The 12,067-nt window shown below is 42.0% G+C and overlaps 3 long non-coding RNA genes across 22 annotated transcripts in view; 1 reads left to right on the forward strand and 2 right to left on the reverse strand.

Annotated features, from left to right (window-relative positions):
- LOC137638319 (uncharacterized) overlaps window positions 1–12,067 on the forward strand; it is a 1,154,758-nt gene that overhangs the window by 618,522 nt on the left and 524,169 nt on the right. The gene's annotated exons all lie outside the window — the stretch shown is intronic.
- Window positions 1–12,067, reverse strand: part of LOC137638322 (uncharacterized) — an 838,879-nt gene that overhangs the window by 117,493 nt on the left and 709,319 nt on the right. The gene's annotated exons all lie outside the window — the stretch shown is intronic.
- The window catches only part of LOC137638331 (uncharacterized), a 174,508-nt gene that overhangs the window by 23,692 nt on the left and 138,749 nt on the right, over window positions 1–12,067 (reverse strand). Inside the window, exon 1 of one of the 2 annotated variants that reach the window (XR_011044061.1) lies at window positions 11,601–11,721. The exons of the other annotated variant lie outside the window; for it this stretch is intronic. This is a non-coding gene — a long non-coding RNA (uncharacterized lncRNA). Of the gene's footprint in view, window positions 1–11,600; window positions 11,722–12,067 lie in introns of those variants that run through there. 2 annotated transcript variants of the gene reach the window in all.

The raw sequence follows: 12,067 nt of genomic DNA on the forward strand, positions 1-12,067 counted from the left end.
GGAATAAATGGGCTCTCTCGTCTTTGTGTGGGTGGGGCGATCTCACGTCGGCTAACGTGTGTAGATACGCCCAAAACCACGGAGGGAAAAACGTCTGTTCGTCGATCAAGGCCTCTCGAACCCATAAGTCGTTCGACATTACTTCTCCCCTGGGCTTGGGAGCTTGTAAGAGGTCCCGGACTAGGTGAACAACTGGCACGAACAGACGAACCCTCGGACGCAACACTGTAACACTTTGCGCATATCACTTTATCACTTTTGATTTTCTGTTTGCACTTATTTCACTGAAATCGAAACTTTAACTGATTTCTACCTGAAACACGCAATCCTATCCTTCATTAAAAGGTAGTAATTGCGAAAACAGTTTTACAATGCAACAGAAAAACATAAAGATAAAGAATTCAGTGGCTGGAAAAGAGACTAAACACTAGATCAAATAAACTACGTTTACAATCTCTCACCGCATAAAGCCTGGGAACAAGAATAAAACCCTAGAAACGTTTTACCTTCTTCCCCTACAGCGACTAGGGAGAAGAGTAAAAAACGAGAACAACGTTACCCGCTTGAACGAAACGTTTATTCTCCTCTCTCTCCCTCCGTCTCTATCTCTCTCTCTCTTCTCTCTTGATTTAGCACCTGAGAGAAGAGCCCAATTATATATCGTTAAAACATGTTATTTGCTAAAGGAAAAAACTGAAAGGTTTCCCAAATAAAAAGTTCCTTTATTTAGAATTTAAACCATTTAAGCTAAGAAAGAATGAACGAAACGCTAGAATCGGTTTACTCTTACTGCAAAGTGAAACCGTGATACACTCTCTCTCTATCGTAACGATAGAGCGCAAGTTGAACGTTCTGAACGTCAACAACTGCGGAGACTAAAAACTAAACGTTAGTTCATCTTTGAAAACAGTACGAGACTATCAAAGAAATTCTTTCATAAAACATTAAAATTAAAAAAGTATTAAATTCTTTAAAGGTTAAATACGATATAACGGGCTCAATGTTAATTAACTTCGGTTCCAAGTTAGGACCGCCTACTATTAGGAAAGGTCGCATATAAACAAACATAAAAATTTATTTTTTATAAGTTTATAATAATTGGAAAGTTAAACGAAGAGGCCTATAAAGGCGGAGAGATATAAAATAAATGGATCTATAACTTGTTAAGCAAAATTACCAAAAACCTAAACACACTTCCGTCTAAGGGAAGGGTCGGCCATTTAAAAGTGAAAGAGAGTCCATACTCTCTTCGTCACCATAATTAAATCTATCCAAAACGAGTTCAAGTTTTGAAATGAAGATAAAACCCCTGCATAGCGAAAGCTCAAAACTGGAATAGAGTACTTCACCAAATCGTTGTGAAAACAACTCCAGTTAGGGACGGCGTATTTAGTAGGTCTTGCCATTGGCACGACAGAGGGAAAATTGGTTCTTGTTGACATCGAGTACTTGAGTACCTACTTGACGGATGGCGCTGTTGATGTACACCCCCACCTGTATAGCGATCGCTGGCGTATTCCGCCCGTAGGTTTTTTCTGTCGGGCAGCAGAGCTGACAGCTATATGATCATCGGGTAAGTTTAATATTGAAAATGAAGGTTTTGTTTACATCGAGAGTGGTATCTGGCCGACAGTTGGCGCTGGTGGGCACACCCGCAACCTGTATAGCAATCGCTGGCGAGTTTTTATGTATGTGTCTGTCGAGCAACAGAGTTGCAGCTATTATATATTCACCGGCTAAGTTAAATATTTAAAAATAAAAAAAGAGAGCACCAACAGCATTTCGTCAAGCAATTTTACATAGCATTTATTTGCTTCACTAAATGTACTGTACTATACTATAAATATACTGTATTTCTGTACTAAATATAAACATAAATAAACCTTTCATAAAAGGTAAGATTTTGCTTGACTGAAGTGTACTTTCAAGGAACACACTAAATCTTCAGTGTCAAAATGTATGCAAATCTAGGCCTGAAAGCACAAGACGGCCCTCAATTACCAACAGCAGTAAACATGTTAAATAAAATGATTTACAGTAGGCCTACATGTATTTAACATGTACAAAAGAAACTGAATATGTCAAGCAATTGTAAGTATTTGATTTATGAATTTGGGCTATTTAGCCCAGCACTGGGCCTGTATGACCATTCAGCACTTTAGTGAAACCGAGAAAAACCCTGCAGTTACACAACTATGTTAAATTTAGAAGGGTTGGGTAGCAAGATGGAAGAAAGTTAGAATGGATGTAAAACATAATGAATAAAAAAAAAGAGCAGCTTGGGGCTGAAAGAAGGCTGCAAAGATGTTAAAAGCCTACAGTGAACTGCGAGGTTCCGGGAAGTGACAGTGTGGTTTTAGTAACTACCATGGAGAAAGTGTCCAAGTAATTGTGGGCAACCTCCCATAGGTAGTAAGAGAAAGATGGTTTACCTGCAACAAATGCTGTGTTCAAAACATGGGCAAAAAGGTCTCTTCCACAAGGCATTGTATCATTTCCAAGCGAGATAAATACAATATTTTTGTAGCCTCGTGATAGTAAAAAGGAGGAACTTTGGATATCACTTCTTTCTATTTCTTGGTGCTAACTAAAAGACGTTGACACTTGGGAATAAGAGTCCTGTTTAGAGATCACTATCTCGATAGTTATCTAAAAAGTCCAGAGGAAGGAGGTAGAAAAACTCTTGTACCTCAAGATAGGGACAGCAATAGCATATTAATTTTTCAACAAAAACTCAGGAATGAAAGAAAACACGTGTACCCATCTTTAAGAATGCAAGACTTGATATAAGAAACGATACAGATCATAGCCTACTCTTCCTCAAAGCCTTGGTTAGATAGTAAAGTTTTGCGGGTGAGGTCTTTCGGAAACCTCATTTAAGTGATCAAAGGGTGCAGTGAGACTGCAGGATAAGGTGAACCATACTCTAGAAACCTGACCACTGAGTGGGTATGACTTCACTGAGGAAGAGATCAAAGCCCTTCCACTGGAACACGGAACACATGGATCAGGAGAGCAAATCACCCTTCACTAAAGACAAAGAGCTTTTCTTGATAGGAGCTTACATAAGGAAGTCCTTTAGAAGGTAAGACTTCCATTGAGGAAGATAGATCCATGCCTTTTCACTGGAGCACCTGGATCAGAGCAGAACAATCACTTCACTTCAGATATGATGAAGAGCTATCTTCATAAGAGCTTATGTCTGGAGAAAGCCAACACAAGGAAGTCTCAAACTAACCTTAAAAAGTTCAGCCAAAAGTACCCTCCCATGACCGAAAGCACAGAAGACTGCTCGCTCGCTCTAATACTGTACATGTCTGCAGAGTATCTAACTTTCCTCAATATCCCCAGACCAATCTTGTGAGACAAGACCCTCTCTAGCTGGAAATGCCAGAAAGCATACAAGCATTCAAAGAAAGACTTCAAGGACCAGTGATTCTGATTTATGTATATGGGCTATATAGCCTAGTGCTGTGGCTTGAAGGGTCACTTAGCATCCAAGTGCAACAGGGGGAAAACCCACCACTTGTAATTTAAAGCAAAAGTTACAAGAGGTTGGCCAACAAGATGGAAGAAAGGGAGCAGGAATGGAGGTAAAATTCAAGGAATGCTGCAAGAACCATTAAGTAATAACTACAGTGCACTGTGTGAGGTGCACTGATGGCACTGCCCCCTTACCAAGGACTGGTGAAACCTCAGCAGGTTAGGCTGAGGAGGAAAATTAGGCTAGGGTGATTTACTCACTGTAAGACAAGTAGGCTACTGTACAGCCAGCAGATCTAGAAATATCTTTTACCTATGTACAATGAGAAGACCCCAAGACCACCTAGATAATAATGTTGAGTACCCTGCTGATCAACTGATTAATCAGGGAGGAGGATGGGGGAAGACAAAATGGCAAGATTATCCCAGGGGTTAAAAGGCATGCCAATTTTCAGCCCTGAAGCCAGGGAATTTCTTATTGTACTGGATGGCATACAGGTTGTTCATTGGTGCTCCTCAAAACTAATACCCTCCTCATAATGAAAGAATGAAGGGACCACTTAATATCTATAATCAGCCTCTTGAAACTTTGCATCAAACCTGGTTTACCACAGCATTCAGCTTGTTTGAAACATCATGGTCTTCTTACCAAAGCCAATAAAAGGCTGCACGCTTCTCTAGATGCAGATGAACATGACAAATTCAGAGATAATTTGTATTTTTCCTAACTATACAAACCTTAGCTATTTAATATGGGTAATTACTTTCGGTGTAGCTGAAATGACGAGCCATTAGAAATTTAACGAGGGTTTACTACCCCACCGCTAGTTAGCGGGGGGGGGGTAGGGAGGGTAGCCTGGTACCCTCCCACCCCACCCTCACACACCTGTGTGCTGAGCTCACTTTGCTTAGAGGTAGGACTTCACGGGGGATAGGGCTGGCGGGCAAGTTTGATTAAATAGCTAAGGTTTGTATAATTAGGAAAAATACAAATTATCTCCGAATTAGTCATTTGTTCCGTAACTGAAATACAAACCACGCTATTTAATATGGGCGACTCAACCCTTAAGAAGGGTGGAAAATTCCCAGCCATACTGGCTTTTGGCTTTGCCTGGGGACTCATTATCTGAGTGTGTCAGCACTCAACAATAAAGAGTCCCTGCACCTCGCTCGCACCTTGCTATGCAAGGGCTGCGGCCTACATAAGCTGTGTGTGAAGGATTATATGTGACTCGTCCTAGGAAGTTGACCTGAAGTTCTTAGATGGAAACTTTAGGCTAGGACTCTCCCAATACCACTTCGTCAGGGTATGAGGACGTGACAGTATTAACTTAATACTAGGAACACAAGGAAACATGGTTTACCTGCAGTGGTTTGAGGTCAGCTGTGCAGAGAACCCAGGATTCTGCTTTCCCCAGGAGAGGGGAGGATGAAGAAAAGAATATGGGCCAGACATACCTTTTCTTTCATGCAGACTAAAACCGGGTAACAATGCCCTCAACCCTCTGCTACTTGTCCATTAAGGAGCCTGAGGTTTAAACCAGCTGTTGTGCAGCCACCTCAGGGCCGATAGAGAACGTATCAAGCCTCCTGTGGGTCACGTCTTGCAGGTAGTGGGCTGTGAAGGTCGTCTGACGCTTCCACACCCCTGCTTTTAGAACCTGCGTCACTGAGAAGTTCTTCTTGAAGGCCAGGGATGTAGCTACGCCCCTGACATTATGCGCTCTAAGGCGACATGACGGAGGAGGGTCAGGATTCAGGGACAGATGGATCACCCTACGAATCCATGCCGGGATGGTATTCTTGGTGACCCTCCTCTTTGTTCTCCTAGTGCTCACAAACAAAGCTTGCACTTGGGGACGAATGCAGCCGTTCTTTGAGATATAACCTCAGACTCCTTACTGGACACAGTAGGGGATGGTCTGGGTCATCTGTAACAGAACGAAGACTCGAAATCCGGAAAGAGTCGAATCGAGGATCCGGCACTCCCGGATTCTGTCTTAGCCACAAACTCAGAGAAGAATCTGAACGTTACCTCCCCTCATCCCCTTGCATGGGCGATGTCATACGAGACCGTGAAGTTCACTGACTCGCTTGGCCGAGGCCAAAGCTAGTAGGAACACCGCCTTCCAATTTAGGTGGCGATCTGAAGCTTGGCGAAATGGTTCTATAGGGAGGTCTCTTAAGAGGCCTGAGAACTCAAACCATGTTCCATGGAGGAGGTCTCACTTCCGACTGAGGGCAGGTAAGATCATATCTTCGTCTGAGTAGGGAAAGTTCCAGCGAGGAAGAAATGTCCACTCCTTTAAGCCTGAAGGCTAGACTTGAGGCTGAGCGATAGCCTTTCATTGCCGAGACTGAAAGGCGCATTCTTCCCGCAAATATACGGAGATACCCCTTCATGACTCCAAGCACAGAAAACTCGCCACTTTGCCTGGTAGACCCCTGCAGATGACCTACGCAGGTGTCCAGACATCCCGTTTGCAACTTGTTGGGACAATCCTCTCTTAGTGAGGAGATGCTAGATAGTCTCCAGGCGTGAAGTCGAAGCGAAGCTACGGCTTTGTGAAAGATGTTGGCTTGTGGTTGTTTGAGTAGTTTGTGTCGCAGAGGGAGTTCTCCCGGAAGTTCCGTTAGGAGTTGCGGAAGGTCGGAAAACCATTCCGCGTGATGCCATAGCGTAGCTATAAAGGGTCATCGAGAGATTGACCGATATTCTGGTCTTGTTGAGCACCCTCCTCCTCAGAAAGAACGGGGGAAAAGCGTACACATCGGTACTGTCCCCCCGTTGTTGGAAAGCATCTTGCCAGAGTGCCTTGGGATCTGGGATTGGGGGGCAATACAGCGGGAGCTTGAAGTTCAGCGCTGTAGCGAACCGATCCACAGTCGGGTAACCGCACAAAGTCAGGACTTTGTTGGCTACTGGATGATCCAAGGACCACTCAGTACTCATTATCTGAGAGACACTGCTCCGACTGTCAGCGAGCACATTCCCTTTGTCTGGAATGAAGCGAGCCGATAGAGGAATCGAGTGAACTTCGGTCTATCTCAGTATTTCTACTGAGAGATGGGATAGCTGCTTTGAAAAGGTACCTCCTTGCTTGTTGATGTAAGCCACTACTGTGGTGTTGTAGCTCATCACCACAGAGTGATCCGCCAGGTCCTTGTTGGAACTGTTGAAGGGCCAGGAAGACGGCCTTCATCTCTAGCAGATTTATATGGAGGCACTTTTCCGATTCTGACCACAGGCCTGAGGTCCTGTGGTACAGAACGGGCTCCCCCCCCCCCTTTCTTTTGAGGTGTCTGAAAACAGCATCCAATCCCGGGGAAGGAACAAGAAGATCCATTCTTCTTCGTAGGTTCTCGCCTGTCACCCACCACTGGCGGTTCATCCGTTCCGCAGGATCCATAGGGATCATGATGTCCGGGGAATGAATCGCAGCCTTGATTCCACTAGGACCTGAGTCACCCCTGGAGAGACCTCATCCTGAGGCGACCATTGAGAACTAGACGAGCCAAGGGTGAAAGGTAACCGAGGAGACGTAACCACGATTGGGTTGGAAGCTCTTCTCGTCTGAGGAAAGGGCTTGCGACTCTTCTCAGCCTTGCTATCCTGTCGTCTGATGGAAAGGCCTTATGGAGATTGGTGTCTATAATCATGCCTAGGTGAACCAGTCTTTGATTGGGCAGCAGAGCGGACTTCTCGAGACTTACCATGATCCTTAGATCCTGGCCAAGTCCTAGAAGTTTGTCTCGGTGTCAAAGAGGGAATGACTCCGAGTATGCTAGGATCAGGCAGTCATCCCAATAATGGAGGACACGGAAGCCAATCCTGAGTGCCCACGATGATATTAGGGTGAACACTCTGGTGAAACCCCATGGTGCTGTGGAGAGACCGAAACACGGCACCTTGAACTGGACAAATAAACGGAATAGCAACCCAACCCGCAACGGGAAAGGAGCTTCCGTATTATTACGTAGTAGTAGTAGTAAGGGGTGAACGACCTCGAGTAGAATTAAACTCCCACATTCCCTTCGCTGAGAATCCAAGTTCCCCATAGGAAAGGAGGAACAGCGAAGATAATATATGAATGAAGAAAGTCCAGCAATGACGATTCCCCACGGCGGCCGAGTTAACGGAAATGCCGAAGGAAAACCCGATGGACCAAGAGGGAGAGGCCGTACCCCATGACGTGGAACCGTGGTGGCCTTGCACTACGCAGGTGTCGTTGTCGTACATTACACACACAGCACGAACACTGAAAAGAAAACTTACTACTTTTCTATACACAAATATATACATAAACATAAAGAATGTTTATATATATTACAAGTATAAGAAAAAGTAAGTAAAAAGACAAAAGCATTAATGGCTGACAAAGAGGCGAGGGTGAAAGCGGACACGTCCGACAACCACCCGAGCCGATAGCAAAGTGAGCTCAGCACACAGGTGTGTGAGGGGGGGTTACCAGGCTACCCTCCCTACCCCCCGCTAACTAGCGGTGGGGTAGTAAACCCTCGTTAAATTTCTAATGGCTCATCATTTCAGCTACGCCGAAAGTAATTACCCATATTAAATAGCGTGGTTTGTATTTCAGTTACGGAACAAATAATCTTCAGCCCAACTAACTAAAGCAACTGTGTGCACCTGACCCTTCAGAGATTGACAAGATCAACCAGTTATCAAGATAACAATGAAGACATATTCCATGTCTATTAACAATGAAGACATATTCCATGTCTGTTAACATTTGCCACAACCAGAATACTGTATACATTTAAGAACATTTTCAAAGTTATTGACAGCGTGAATCACAGAACTTTAAACTGGCAAACAACTCCTATGCAAATGAATCAAGGTAATGTTTACTCATATGGATGGGTATCTGGAAAACTTTATGTTCCTAGTCTACCGAGACCCTGAAATTACGTAAGATAGAAATTTGATAATAACTAAGTTTTCATTGGAAGATAGTAATGAAAACTCAATTGAGGGGAGTAGTTGCTATCTGCTCACCAGTTACCAGATGCCTCCACTAAGAAGGAAACTGTTAAATCCTGGCAGCTAGTCTTTAATGACTTAAAAGCACAGATTTCTCCAGCCTGGCTCTTCCAGTGGCAGGACTATAGATATATTCCTGAAAAGAATGCTGGAAGCAGATTAGATCTGGACGTATGTTAAATTCATTGCTGGACAGGTAATACTGTACTGTATTTACACAAGTCCATCCATGAACCAGTAACACAAACCACCGAGGCAGGCCGAAGAATGATTCCTTGTGTCTGGAACTGATAGACTATGTTAGTCAACAATCGCAATCGAGACCTACTCCTCCCTATGGCCGAGATTCCTTAGAAACGACGAAAACGTTGGTATTTCTTTGTTTACGATTGATAAAACTGGCATAAGTTCCAAATGTTCACTCCCCGGAAGCGGATTCGCTTATGCGAAGTTTCGGCAAACCCAAAATTTAAGAAGGAACTGGCTGGAGAGAAGGAAGAGTCTACTCGAGAGTAAACTGCTGTAGTTATGCCTGGTTACGAGAAGGTAGGAGGGAATGCAAGACCTGACTTCTCGTATATAACCATCGAAACTAATGATCTATTAGAACGAAGCTCTAATTGTATGATGGTACCTATTCCTTGTTGGTAGAAAATATTGCTTGCCAGCATGCACTTGCGCAAGCGTACTTCTTTGCCTCCAGGTAAGTGTTTGAAAACGAGCCTGAGCCTGCTTGTGAGAATAATGTATATGCGATGAATCGCAACATTATTGCTCAAAGAGATTGGTTGTTGACTACCTGTAGCCTTGTCAACATGTTCATGAGCATGTGTACATCCAGCTAGTGCAGTGATCAAACTGACATCGGTATTAAACATTTGCCCTTAAGTGAATACTTGCTTGCAATCATTCATGAACGTTAGCAGAGGCTGACGCTATTCCTTTGGGAATAGAGGCTGGCAAAAATTAAACTTACAAGGGTATGTTTCACACGCCCGTTGTGTGAGTGCTACGGAGAGCTCTCAATTTCGTAGGGAAAACAAGCCTAAGAAAGTAACACAAGCATTTCACTAAACTCTGCATCTAACAAGATTTGTGGTGCCCTGGTGGCACAATGATGGCATGCAGCAGCCGCAAGCAGTTGGTAGGCATCCTAAATTGAGCTAATAACCCAAGGGATTCATCTAATGAGACTCCTCGTACAATTCTAGGTTTCTACCTCCCTGGCGGAGTCTGAATTTTGTCTAAGAATAATATGAGAATTCAAATTCATGAGCAGTGAGGATACACAAATACAGCAAATTATTAGTAACCTTTGTTCTTATTTACCAGGCCAAAAAATGTATACTACTGAAAAAGTAAAAAAGAAAATGTAAATTATAAAGATCCCTTTATAACTAAAAAAAAAGTTTGAAGACCTAACACAAAATGTAAATTATGAAAATCCCTTCACAACCAACCAAATATTCAAAGAGCTAACACACAATGCCAGCAAAACATACTGAATTCCAAGGAAGAAAACCCTCCCCCTACCAGAGTCAAAATGTTGTGAAACAATAGTGTACAGGTAGACATGCTTTTTTTCGGTGGCCCTTGGTACCTATGCTCAAGCCCAAACCACTACTTATGGCCTTGGTTCTGACGTTTAAAGAATACACCATACAACTCTCCAATAGAATTACCCACTACCTTAAAGGCACTTTCACTCCAAAGTGGCACATAGCATGTGTCAGACCACATTTTGGTGTGAAAGTGACCTAAAAAAAAATAACAGTTAGAGGGCCTAAAAATATTGTCTGACAGGTAGGAGCTACACACATCATTTGGCACTTAGACTAAGATTCGGATTAACGGTTTCATTATAGCTGACAAAATTTTGCACCTAAATACAGTATAATTTAACTATTGAAAAATGTGGTTAGAGACTTAAGAGACAAAATAAGCTATATCATTGTAATTAGCAAAGTAAAGCATTTTCACGGGTTACTGGATTCCAAGGAATTGATTGGTTTTCAAGAATGATGTGGCACTTAGTATTAGGCTGAATCTCTAAATAATTATGTAATTTTTAGAACGTTAATTTGTGCTAATCAGGGCACAGGACCTTATAGATAAAGTTACATTAAGGATTAAGCCAGGGTACCTACAATGGTATGGTTGGGTTTGGTTAGGTTAGGCCAGGATGTATTTCAGATTACCACTTGACTTTTCATCCTTTAGCCTAGGTTAGGTTAGGTAATGATGCAGTCTTGTATCACCATTTTTTTTAAGAAACTCCCACCAAACATTTCCCAGTTTCACACTGTGGTTACACAATTGTTAATATAGTATACACAATGATTAACTGAAAAGTTGGTGATTTATTAGGTTAATGGTAGAGCAAGGTTAAGGCTATGGAAGGTTAAGGCTACGGTAGTATAAGGGAAAGAGTTACAACGAAAGTTTGTCTAGCAAGAAAAGTAGTATAGAGTCTTTCAAATAAAAATACAAAGTAACAAATTTATATATATAAAAAAAAAAAAACGAACCCCAACAACAAAATTAATAGTGTGGTTCCTTTTTATCACTTGGTTCATTTGCTTAAGGAAAAAATATATCTTGCTTAGTGACAGGGGGGAAAAAATCCTGTTGCCCATAGGTGAGGTGAGGGTATATTCCAAAATGAGTCCTGCCCAACAATGATGGTCAAAATAATAAGCCACTAGGTAAAGTTGTAATAAATTCACTAGTATTTAAGAATAAAAATTAATGATATATCATTACCCAAGCATACTCTACACCAAAGATAAACCCACACACTGTAATTACAAATTATTGTTGGATGGCCTTACACTTACACCTTAAAGACATCTTCTGCCCTAGCATAAAATCATTTAAAATTTTACTTAATCCTTAAGGCTAGCATAAAGTAACCTATCATCAAGACTAGCAAAAATAGCACCCTGTATACAAGTAGTTTCACGGGCTTGGCTACTAAAACATGTAGGCTAGGTATAAAGTTTCATTGGCCCTTGGCTACTAAAGCATGTACAACTCTTTATTTCTTACACCTAACTCATATCTCACACTTCTTTTATATCAAATAAAGCAGCTTAAATGATGAGCCATAACTTACCAAGTATTAAATCACAGAAATTGTTCAAATTCACACAATAAAGATTCCCAAATTCACTGAAACACCTTCTAAGGCCATGGGGATGGACGATCGAACTTTTTTTCCCGGGTCTTACACAAGGTAAGGCAATCTATACAGACAGACAGACAGACAGATCGAACTTCAAACAGTGTTGCCAGATGGGTTAGTCTAAAAATCTCCAAATCTCATGATAAAAAATCTCCAAAACAATCCAAAAATCCACATTTCCACAAATATATATTTTTTCTCGATCCTGTATGTATTACTAATATAGAAATTACTCCCTATACTTTATGTAAGTGCAAGCAAACTAATTGCAACAATATATAGGATTACTCATCATTGTTTCTTCTTCATAAAATTTTGTGCAGAATATCCCCATCAGACACCCAAAATCCACAAATCTAGGGATAAATCCCCATATCTGGCAACACTGACAACAAACA

Source organism: Palaemon carinicauda, chromosome 3 (genome assembly GCF_036898095.1).
Source record: "Palaemon carinicauda isolate YSFRI2023 chromosome 3, ASM3689809v2, whole genome shotgun sequence".
NCBI lineage: Eukaryota > Metazoa > Arthropoda > Malacostraca > Decapoda > Palaemonidae > Palaemon > Palaemon carinicauda.